Here is a 12,731-nt window from a genome sequence, read left to right as displayed (position 1 = left end):
GCATCACTGTCAAACTTTTATTTTGAAGGCAAACCTCAAATTACACTATTGTGGCTAGCTTCACAACACATAACCCAGTCCAGTCGAGCCTCAAAAGCCAGCACTCCTGCGTTGTCTTGGCTGTGTGCTTAGGGTCATTTTCCTGTTGGAAGGTGAACCTTCGCCCATCTGAGGTCCTGAGCACTCTGGAGCAGGTTTTCATCAAGGATCTCTCTGTACCTTGCTCCGTTCAGCTTTCCTTCAATCTTGACTAGTCTCCCAGTCCCTGAAAAACATCCCCACAGCATGATGCTGCCTCCACCCTGCTTCACCGTATGGATGGTGCCAGGTTTCCTCCAGACGTGACACTTGGCATTCAGGCCAAATAGTTCAATCTTTGTTTCATCAGACCAGATAATCTTGTTTCTCATGGTCAGAGTACTTTAGGTGCCTTTTGGCAAACTCCAAGCGGGCTGTCATGTGCCTTTTACTGAGTGGCTTCCATCTGGCCACTACCATAAAAGGCCTGATTGGTGGAGTGCTGCAGAGATGGTTGTCCTTTTGGAAGGTTCTCCCATCTCCACAGAGGAACTCTTGAGCTCTGTCAGAGTGACCATCGGGTTCCTGGTCACCTCCCTGACCAAGGCCCTTCTCCCCCGACTGCTTAGTTTGGCCAGGCAGCCAGCTCTATGAAGAGTCTTGGTGGTTCCAAACTTCTTCCATTTAAGAATGGAGGCCACCGTGTTCTTGGGGACCTTCAATGCTGCAGAAATTTTTTGGAACCTTTCCCCAGATCTGTGCCGAGACACAATCCTGTCTCTGAGCTCTACGGACAATTCCTTTGACCTCATGGCTTGGTTTTTGCTCTGACATACACTGTCAACTGTGGGACCTTATATAGACATGTGTCCTTCCAAATCATATCCAATCAATTGAATTTACCAAAGGAGGACTCCAATCAAGTTGTAAAAACATCTCAAGGATGATCAATGGAAACAGGATGCACCTGAGCTCAAATTCGAGTCTCAAAGCAAAGAGTCTGAATACTTATGTAAATAAGGCATTTAAGTTTTTTTATTTTTAATACATTTGCAAAAATGTTAAACCTGTTTTCACTTTATTATTGGGTATTGTGTGTAGACGAGGAATTTGTTTTATTTAATCAATTTTAGAATAAGGCTGTAACGTAACAGAATGTGGAAGTCAAGGGGTTTGAATACTTTCTGAATGGACTGTTTTTAATAGGCATTTATTGCTGTAGGCGAACACAGCATACGTGTGTAGAGGGAGCGGTCGGTACGCAATTGAGTGAGAGACACACATTAACGTTGTCTTCAAGACAAACATTTCACAAAATAGTTTTACAGTGTGTGTGTGTGTGTGTGTGTGTGTGTGTGTGTGTGTATATATATATATATATCTTATTATTTTAATTTTTTTTACATCAGTTTGCGTACTCCATTAAGCATGCCCATCCCTACTCTCAATCAATGTAGTTAGCCAATTTGTCCAGTACATTTCTGTAGTTAAATCTCGAATGAACATCAACATGTGTTTAAACATGCATATTTAAAAAAGACAAAAAAACTTGCATTACCGAATTAGCTTTATTCACACTACTTACTTTCAGCTTTGGACAAAGTGCAGGGGTTGGAGTCAATCAAAGCCAGCTGGAAATGCTGTTGACAGAACAGAATATCAAGGTATTAACATCCACTGAAAGACAAGAAATACACAGAAACAAAAGAACAATGCAAAAGGTAATTCCTTTACATGAATCCCCATGCACTGAGACACTCCTTTTCCCTGACTGTCACGACAAGGAAATCAATTCTTCAGCAAGCTGCCTCTCTCCTTGCTCACTTTCTGCACTGCAATTAGAGAGCAGGAGAGAACGAACAAGGGAGAGGGCAACTGATGAAGAGATTGCACACTGCAAGTCCTCTTTACAGTCCCCCATTGATTTTGTGTGTCAGTCTCACTCAGATATCAAAAATTGCAAACATCTCTCTCCGCCCCATGGCAAAATGAATAGAATCGCATGAAATTAACTACTTTGTGCGTAGGATCCCCAAAAGACCAGGGCTGTCTCTGACTGCATGTGTGGGTATGGATGTGGGTAAGGATGTGGGTACACAGACCCGCGAGCCACTGAGACCCCCATAATGAGTTCAAATTTTTGGTGGCCCCCACCCCCATCAGTGGCCCATCCCTGATCAGTAGAATAAGGTGCCAACCTATAAATTAAAAAACATTCTACACTAATGTTCCTCCATGGATGTCCTAACTGTGGGAATTGTTGGGGTGGCTCCACTGGTGGAGGAGAGAGGCAGGCAGAGTACCTTTAGACTTGACTCGTAGTCGGTGTTGACCTTAAACATGAGGCCGAGTCGCAGGTGGATCTCCTTGGCTCGTGAGAAACTGGGGTCGATGTAGAGCACCTCCTGGAAAGCTTTAATCGCCCTGGGGGAGGAGAAGAGATGGAGAGAGAGGGAAAGAGAGGGAGAGAGACACAGAGTGAGTGAAAGAGATGAGTATATTCCAAGTTAGAAATGGGAGACGCCACTCAGAAAAGATGAAGAGTCAGCGCTGCAGTGTTGAACAGAGACCACAGCCCTCCAGAGGAGAGAATATCACGTGATTAAACGGGACATCGTCATGGTTTCTTCACATCATGATTAAAACTGGACATCGTCATGGTTTCTTCACATCATGATTAAAACTGGACATCTTCATGGTTTCTTCACATCATGATTAAAACTGGACATCTTCATGGTTTCTTAACATCATGATTAAAACTGGACATCTTCATGGTTTCTTCACATCATGATTAAAACTGGACATCTTCATGGTTTCTTCACATCATGATTAAAACTGGACATCTTCATGGTTTCTTCACATCATGATTAAAACTGGACATCTTCATGGTTTCTTCACATCATGATTAAAACTGGACATCTTCATGGTTTCTTCACATCATGATTAAAACTGGACATCTTCATGGTTTCTTCACATCATGATTAAAACTGGACATCTTCATGGTTTCTTCACAACATGATTAAAACTGGACATCTTCATGGTTTCTTGACATCATGATTAAAACGGGACATCGTCATGGTTTCTTCACATCATGATTAAAACGGGACATCTTCACGGTTTCTTTACATCATGATTAAAACGGGACATCTTCATGGTTTCTTCACATCATGATTAAAACGGGACATCTTCATGGTTTCTTCACAACATGATTAAAACTGGACATCATGGTTTCTTCACAACATGATTAAAACTCGACATCATGGTTTCTTCACAACTAGCTCCCTATTCACTACATTATGCGCTACTGTCCACCAGGGCCCGTAGGGGTCATGGTCAAAACTAGTGCACTATAAAATGAAATAGGGTGCCATGTGGGATACAACTGGTGACGGCGTCACCATGGAAACCATAAACATCTCTTTCCCATGCACACACACAACAGTTATAATACCATCATAATCTAGTCCTCCATACTTAGGTTGTATAAGACAGCTACTCACCACTGAAATGCGTTGTAATGGAAGTAGACCATGCCCAGGCCATATAGGAAGGCAGCATTCTGGAAGAGGCAGATGCACACGGAGCACCATTAAGACTAATTAGTTACAGGCCACACACACGCCTACACATAAAACAATGCTTTCAAAATGGCAGCAGCCCAGACATGTCGACTGCATAGGAGCCCTTCCAGAAACCCACTCTGCAAGGCATCTGTCTTAATCTGTCGTCATTAGGTATGGACCATTCATTTTAACCACAAGCAATAGAAGTCTTTCTTTGTGCAATGACTGGTTACTGCGCTACAGATGCCTTTTGGGGATCGTCTCTGCTGGCCGACGCTCAAACGGAATCACCATGTAGGCCTACCAAATGCTCACATCTCACCACAGATTTCTCGACTCAAACAGAAAACGGCAGAGAATGAGTCTAATCTGAAAGCCACAACCCACAGCGTGCCTCCAGACAAACCCCTGAATCATAACCACACACACTTCCTGTGTCTGGTTGGTCGGCCGGTGCGATGTGAATGGGTTAATCTATTCCTTGGCAGGTTGAGGATGAACATGAGCAGAATACAATCTGCAGTAGAAGTAGAATGGAGACATTACTACTATAAGAGCTCCACAGATAGGAGCGTGAGTGTGTGAGTAAAGGTGTCCGCATGCTTCCCCATCAGAAACTGTTGGGAACAGTTCGTTCATATATTATGATGACATTTTGTGACGTGTTTGTTCATTGTGATCTTTGGCAATGGTGTTTCAGCTATTTGTGCACGCTACATTTTTTCTCGAGGCAAGCTGAAGTTGAGCCAAAGTCTACGCCTCTTCGTCCGTCTTTGGTCAATTGTAGGGATTCTTCAATTAAGTGTTTGTCATCAAGGATAGAATCGTTTTCATGCACATTTCACTTGAGAAACACTGCACCAAACATCTTAGATGTAAATTACATGACTAAGAACTGAGAAAAACAAAAATTAAATGAAAGACCTTGAGTTAGCTTAATTCTGACTATTTTGAGGAAGTGTATACTGGCTACTGCGTCTAAAGAGGGACAAACAGAGCTATTGTCACCTTCTCTATTTTTTCCAAGCGAAGGTCTTTTAAGGGAGTTTGTGAGCACATTTGTTCAGTTTGAATAGGTGCCAGCCGAAACCAAAGCATGCGGAAGCTTTCAGAGTGTGTGTCCGTCAGTAGTATTTTCTCACCTTCCAGTAGTCGGACTGTAAGCTGTAGTACCTCTGGTATGCTGATAATGCTGTGATTAGAGAGAAAGAAGAGGGATATTAAATACCAGACATACCAGAAGGTTAACACCAACTAACTTTGCTATAAGACCAGCTTTGTTTTCAGCAATGACAACTTGGGGTCAACTGCATCTAACTGAAATTAAGTTTAAGTTTAATAAAGCTTTTAACCCAGGTGGGGGGACTAGGTAAAAATAACAAATAAAGGGAGGAAATCGAGTGTGACAGAAACCATGTTCATACTGTTTTTATGCACAATTCAACACAATGTTATAAATATGGATAGATAACTTGTTCTTTCAACACAGTGGGATCTTTTTGTGTCTCTAAAATTAATTATGTGAGAACTGCTGGTGGAAAAGCCTTTAAGCACAAATACTGATTTTAATAACATTCACATGGAAGTAAACTTGGGAGTCATGCGATGATATGGTGCTTGGTCCTCCCACTATGACTCGAGAAACCATGCAGTTTATTAGGCTACAGATGTAATAACACACTGGTTGACTCAACGTTGTTTCCACATTTCAATGAAACGACATTGAACCAATGTGGAATAGACATCTGTGCCCAGTGGGAACTCCAGATGCACTTTCAGCACCCTGTGAAGTTCACGGTGATCTTCATGTTCTGTTACAATACATTTCAAGGGGCTTGATCGATGCATGACTGCCGTTTGACAAATATTCTCACAATAATCTCATTGGGTAGACTAGTCTACCTGCACTCTATCTGCTAGCTGTTGGCTGGAGCCCATGTGCAAAGACCAGAGTAGACACTGGTGTTGCACGCTATACTGAAACTTCTGGACTTTTTCCAATACTACAACATGAAAAACGGTTTGGAACTATCATTTTTGTACCGTTGGTACTTCTGTCAAATGTGTCTCACGGTTCAACAGTCCATCAGTGGAGCCGATGTCCACCTTATTAAAGTGTGAAAGCACCCTGCCTGCTCCACTTGACTTTAGGCTGCACTGGGAGTCTGGACGGCATCATGTTAGCTCCCCACTGATGCTGCACAGAAGTTAATACACTTGAATAATGCCACACGGCATGTAGAAACGTTGACTTAATGTTCGCAAAACAATGTCCACACGGGGGGAGAGGGAGTGAGCGAGGGGGGAGAGAGCAAGAGGGGCATCATCTCACCTTTAGCGTAGTCCTCCAGGAGGAGGTTGAAGTGGCCTAGCTGGCAGAATAACTCTGGCTCCACTTTTCCTTCAGCCTTCAAGATGAGAGAATCGTAGGAACGAACGGCCTGGGGACAAATACAGCAAGAAGAAACTCAACATGAACACAGACAGCAGTGTCTCTTACCAGGAAGTCTCACATGGGACGCGTCACAAACGGCCCTCTATTCCCTACATAGTGCACTAATTTTGACCGGAGCCTCATATGCCCTGGTCAAAAGTAGTGCACTATACAGGGAATAGGGTGCCACTTTTATCTCAATCAGTTATCAATGTCCATATAAAATGGGAGCGATGGTATGGATTTCCATTCATTGTGTGTGTCGGGCCAAGTTTTGATTTGGACTTCTTCCACTGGAAAATAAAAAACACAGCGGGATGCGCATCACTCACAAGGATGGCTCTGCTTGAGGCCTAATCACACACATTAAACACACCCACTCCTGGAAGACTGCTGCTGAACTCTAGAAACCCACAAACAGTGTTTCCCTGCACTCTGAGTAACAGCTCTCTGAGGACATGGCCTCTGAAAGAGAGCACTAAATATACACAAACAGCAACTAAGAAATGCACCAGAACATTCCTTCAGATAGTCTGTCACACACACACCTGCAGAACACACACACTTACAGTTGAAGTCAGAAGTTTACATACACTTAGGTTGGAGTCATTAAAACTAGTTTTTCAACCACTCCACGAATGTCTTGTTAACAAACTATAGTTTTGGCAAGTTGGTTAAGACATCTACTTTGTGCATGACACAAGTCATGTTTCCAACAGACAGATTATTTCACTTATAACTCACTGTATCACAATTCCAGTGGGTCAGAAGTTTACATACACTAAGTTGACTGTGCCTTTAAACAGCTTGGAAAATTCCAGAAAATTATGTCATGGCTTTAGAAGCTTCTGATAGGCTAATTGACATCATTTGAGTCAATTGGAGGTGTACCTGTGGATGTATTTCAAGGCTTACCTTCAAACTCAGTGCCTCTTTGCTTGACATCATGGAAAAATCTAAAGAAAATCAGCCAAGACCTCAGAAAATAAATTGTGGACCTCCACAAGTCTGGTTCATCCTTGGGAGCAATTTCCAAACGGCTGAAGAGACCATGTTCATCTGTACAAACAATAGTACACAAGTATAAACACCATGGGACCATGCAGCCGTCATACCGCTCAGGAAGGAGACACGTTCTGTCTCCTAGAGATGAACGTGCTTTGGTGCGAAAAGTGCAAATCAATCCCAGAACAACAGCAAAGGACCTTGTGAAGATGCTGGAGGAAACGGGTACAAAAGTATCTACATCCACAGTAAAATGAGTCCTATATCGACAACCTGAAAGGCCGCTCTGCAAAGCCACTGCTCCAAAACCGCCATAAAAAAGCCAGACTACGGTTTGCAACTGCACATGAGAACAAAGATCGTACTTTTTGGAGAAATGTCCTCTGGTCTGATGAAACAAAAATGTTACTGCTTGGCCATAATGACCATCATTATGTTTGGAGGAAAAAGGGGGAGGCTTGCAAGCCAAAGAACACCATCCCAACCTTGAAGCACGGGGGTGGCGGCATCATGTTGTGGGGGTGCTGGCATCATGTTGTTGGGGGTTCTTTGCTGCAGGAGGGACTGGTGCACTTCACAAAATAGATGGCATTATGAGGACGGAAAATTGTGTGGATATATTGAAGCAACATCAAGACATCAGTCAGGAAGTTAAAGCTTGGTCGCTAATGGGTCTTCCAAATGGACAATGACCCCAAGCATACTTCCAAAGTTGTGGCAAAATGTCTTAAGGACAACAAAGTCAATGCATTGGAGTGGCCATCACAAAGCCCTGACCTCAATCTTATAGAACATTTGTGGGCAGAACTGAAAAAGCATGTGCGAGCAAGGAGGCCTACAAACCTGACTCAGTTATACCAGCCCTGTCAGGAGGAATGGGCCAAAATTCACCCAACTTATTGTGGGAAGTTTGTGGAAGGCTACCCGAAACGTTTGAACCAAGTGAAACAATTCAAAAGGCAATGCTACCCATTAGAGGTCGACCGATTAATCGGAATGGCCGATTAATTAGGGCCGATTTCAAGCTTTCATAACAAATCGGTAATCGGTATTTTTGGACACCGATTTGCAGATTCTTAAAAAAGAAAATTACACCTTTATTTAACTAGGCAAGTCAGATTAAGAACACATTCTTATTTTCAATGACGGCCTAGGAACGGGGGTTAACTGCCTTGTTCAGGGGCAGAACAGATTTTTACCTTGTCACCTCAGGGATTCGTTTTTGCAACCTTCCGGTTACTAGTCCAACGCTCTAACCACCTGCCTTACATTGTACTCCACGAGGAGCCTGCGTGGCAGGCTGACTACCTGTTACGCGAGGGCAGCAAGAAGCCAAGGTAAGTTGCTAGCTAGCATTAAACTTATCTTATAAAAAACTATCAATCTTAACATAATCACTAGTTAAACTAGTAATATCATCAACCATGTGTAGTTATCTAACGTGTCCTGCGTTGCATATAATCGATGCTGTGCCTGTTAATTTCTCATTGAATCACAGCCTACTTCGACAAACGGGTGATGATTTAACAAGCGCATTTGCGAAAAAAGCAATGTCGTTGCACCAATGTACCTAACCATAAACATCAATGCCTTTCTTTAAAATCAACACACAAGTATATATTTTTAAACCTGCATATTTAGTTAATATTGCCTGCTAACATGAATTTCTTATAACTAGGGCAGTTGTCACTTCTCTAACGTTCCATGCAAGCAGTCAGGGTATATACAGCAGTTTGGGCCTCCTGGCTCATTGCGAACTGTGTGAAGTCCATTTATTCCTAACAAAGGCCATAATTAATTTGCCAGAATTGTACATAATTATGACATAACATTGAAGGTTGTGCAATGTAACAGGAATATTTAGACTTATGGATGCCACCCGTTAGATAAAATACGGAACGGTATTTCACTGAAATAATAAACGTTTTGTTTTCGAAATGATAGTTTCCGGATTCGACCATATTAATGACCAAAGGCTCGTATTTCTGTGTGTTATTATGTTATAATTAAGTCTATGATTTGATAGAGCAGTCTGACTGAGCGGTGGTAGGCAGCAGCAGGCTCGTAAGCATTCATTCAAACAGCACCTTCGTGCGTTTGCCAGCAGCTCTTCGCAATTCTTCAAGCATGTTTATGACTTCAAGCCAATCAACCCCCGAGATTAGGCTGGTGTAACAGATGTGAAATGGCTAGCTAGTTAGCGGGGTGCGCGCTAATAGCGTTTCAAACGTCACTCGCTCTGAGACTTGGGGAAGCTGTTCCCCTTGCTCTGCATGGGTAACGCTGCTTCGAGGGTGGCTGTTGTCGATGTGTTCCTGGTTCGAGCCCAGGTAGGAGCGAGGAGAGGGATGGAAGCTATACTGTTACACTGGCAATACTAAGTGCCTATAAGAACATCCAATAGTCAAAGGTATATGAAATACAAATCGTATAGAGAGAAATAGTCCTATAATTCCTATAATAACTACAACCTAAAACTTCTTACCTGGGAATATTGAAGACTCATGTTAAAAGGAACCACCAGCTTTCATATGTTCTCATGTTCTGAGCAAGGAACTTAAACGTTAGCTTTTTTACATGGCACATATTGCACTTTTACCTTCTTCTCCAACACTGTTTCGGCATTATTTAAACCAAATTGAACATGTTCCATTATTTATTTGAGGCTAAATTGATAGTATTTATGTATTAAGTTAAAATAAGTGTTCATTCCGTATTGTTGCAATTGTCATTATTACAAATAAAATGTAAAATGTATAAAAAATAAATTTAAAAAAATTGGCCGTGTCACGACTACTGCCGAGGGTGGTTCCTCTCCCTGTTCGGGTGGCGCTCGGCAGTCGTCGTCACCGGCCTACTAGCTGCCATCGATCCCCTTTTCGTTTTTCTGTTAGTTATGTTTTTATTAGTTGCACCGGTGTTCATTTAGGTAATTAGTGGTGTTATTTAAGCCCGTCTCTCCACCTGTTCTGTGTGCGGGCTTGTTACGTGTTTTCACTGTGTTCGTGTAGTGTATCGTGTTGTTGGACTTTGGGTTTGTTATGTAGTCAGCACCACACTCACCCAGAATCCTCTGTTGGTCACATGTTTGTCTTAATTTTTTTTCTTGATTTTGCTCCCTTTTCCCAGCATAAGGCGCTAGTCGATTCAGGCGCAGCTGGGAACTTTATGGATAGCGGACTCGCCCTTAAGTTGGGATTCTGCTGGTACCGTTAGATTCCCCTTTCCCCGTGCACTCCTTAGATAGCCGACCATTAGGTTCAGGGCTGGTCAGGGAGGCCACGGTGCCACTGGACATGGTAACGCAGGGGAATCAAAAGGAACAAATTAGTTTCCTTCTTATCGATTCACCTGCGTTTCCAGTGGTGCTGGGGGTGCCCTGGCTAGCCAGTCACAATCCCAAGGTTTTGTGGAAACAGGGGATTCTCCAAGGATGGTCAGAGGAGTGTTCAGGTAGGTGTCTGGGAGTTTCCATCGGTGCCACGTCGGTGGAGAGTCCAGACCAGGTTTCCACTGTGCGCATTCCCCCTGAGTATGCCGATTTGTCTCTCGCCTTCTGTAAGAAGAAGGCGACTAAATTACCACCTCATCGACAGGGGGATTGTGCGATAGACCTCCAGGGTAACGCTGCGCTTCCCAAGAGTCACGTGTACCCATTGTCCCAGGAGGAGACGTTGGCTATGGAGACATATGTCACGGAATCTCAGGGGCAGGGGTACATTCGGCCCTTTATTTCACCCGTCTTATCGAGTTTCTTTTTCGTGAAGAAAAAAGGGGGGAGGTTTGCGTCCGTGCATTGATTAGAGGTCTCAATTCCATTACAGTGGGGTTCAGTTACCCGCTACCTCTCATTGCTACGGCGGTAGAATCATTTCACGGAACTGGATCTCAGGAGCGCGTATAATCTGGTGCGTATTCGGAAGGGAGACGAGTGGAAAACCGCATTTAGTACCACATCGGGCCACTATGAGTACCTCGTCATGCCGTATGGGTTGAAGAATGATCCAGCTGTCTTTCAATCTTTTGTCGATGAGATTCTCAGGGACCTGCACAGGCAGGGAGTGATAGCGTATATCGACGATATCTTGATTTACTCCTCCACACGCGCTGAGCATGTGTCTCTAGTGCGCAAGGTGCTTGGTAGACTGCTGGAGCATGATCTATACGTCAAGGCTGAGAAGTGTGAGTTCTTCAAAAGAGCCGTCTCCTTCCTGGGTTATCGCATTTCCACCTCAGGGATGGTGATGGAGTGTGACTGCATTAATGCCGTGCGTAATTGGCCAAGTCCTACCCCGGTGAAGGAAGTGCAGCGGTTTTTGGGTTTTGCCAATTACTACCGGAGGTTTATCTGGGGTTTTGGCCAGGTGGCGGCTCCCATTACCTCACTATTGAAGGGGGGACCGGTGCGTTTACGGTGGTCAAGAGGCGGACAGAGCCTTCAACCAGTTGAAGGCGCTGTTCACTGATGCGCCCGTGTTGGCGCACCCGGAACCCTCTTTGCCGTTCATAGTGGAGGTGCACGGATCCGAGGCTGGGGTGGGTGCCGTTCTATCACAGCGCTCGGGTGCGCCACCGAAACTCCGCCCCTGCGCTTTCTTCTCTAGGAAGCTCAGTCCGGCGGAGCGCAACTATGATGTGAGGGACCGTGAGTTGTTAGCTGTGGTCAAGGCTCTGACCATGTGGAGACATTGGCTTGAGGGGGCTAGACACCCTTTTCTCATCTGGACTGACCACCGGAAGCTGGAGTATATCCGGGCAGCCCGGAGACTGAATCCGCGTCAGGCACGGTGGGCCATGTTTTTCACCCGATTTCAGTTCAGGATTTCATATAGACCAGGCTCCATGAACACCAAGGCTGACGCGCTGTCCCGCCTCTATGACACTGAGGATAGACCCATCGATAGACTCCCATCCTTCCAGCTTCTAAGCTGGTAGCACCAGTGGTATGGGAGGTGGACGCGGACATTGAGCGGGCGTTACAGATGGAGCCTGCGCCTTCTAATTGTCCTACAGGTGGTAAGTACGTTCCGCTTGGTGTCCGTGATCAATTGATTCGATGGGCTCATACGCTACCCTCGTCTGGTCATCCTGGGGTGGCGAGGACAGTGCAAGGCCTTAGGGGGAGGTACTGGTGGCCCACCTTGGCTAAAGACGTGAGGTTTTATGTCTCTTCCTGTTCGCTATGCGCCCAGAGCAAGGCTCCTAGGCACCTTCCTAGAGGGAAGTTACAACCCCTCCCCGTTCCACAAAGGCCGTGGTCTCACCTGTTGGTGGACTTTCTTACCGATCTTCCCCCGTCTCAGAGGAATACCACGGTTCTGGTAGTTGTGGATCGGTTTTCTAAGTCCTGTCGTCTCCTCCCGTTGCCCGGTCTCCCTACAGCCCTACAGACTGCGGAGGCTCTATTCACCCATGTCTTCCGGCATTACGGGGTGCCGGAGGACATCGTCTCCGATCGGGGTCCCCAGTTCACATCCCGTGTATGGAGGGCGTTTATGGAGCGTCTGGGGGTCTCGGTCAGCTTGACCTCCGGTTATCACCCCGAGAGCAATGGGCAGGTGGAGAGTGAACCAGTGGGTAGGTTTCTGCAGTTGTACTGCCAGGACCGGCCAGGTGAGTGGTCGAGGTACTTACCATGGGCTGAGTTGGCGCAAAACTCACTCCGCCACTCATCCACTAACGTATCGCCTTTCCAGTGTGTGTTAGGCTAC

At 44.9% G+C, this 12,731-nt stretch overlaps 1 pseudogene; it reads right to left on the bottom strand.

Moving 5' to 3' along the window:
* The window catches only part of LOC115179790 (lysine-specific demethylase 6A-like), a 55,993-nt pseudogene that overhangs the window by 27,098 nt on the left and 16,164 nt on the right, over positions 1 to 12,731 (bottom strand).

Source organism: Salmo trutta, chromosome 39 (assembly GCF_901001165.1).
Source record: "Salmo trutta chromosome 39, fSalTru1.1, whole genome shotgun sequence".
In the NCBI taxonomy this organism is placed as follows: Eukaryota; Metazoa; Chordata; class Actinopteri; order Salmoniformes; family Salmonidae; genus Salmo; species Salmo trutta.
This window is presented reverse-complemented; position numbering and strand designations above follow the sequence as displayed.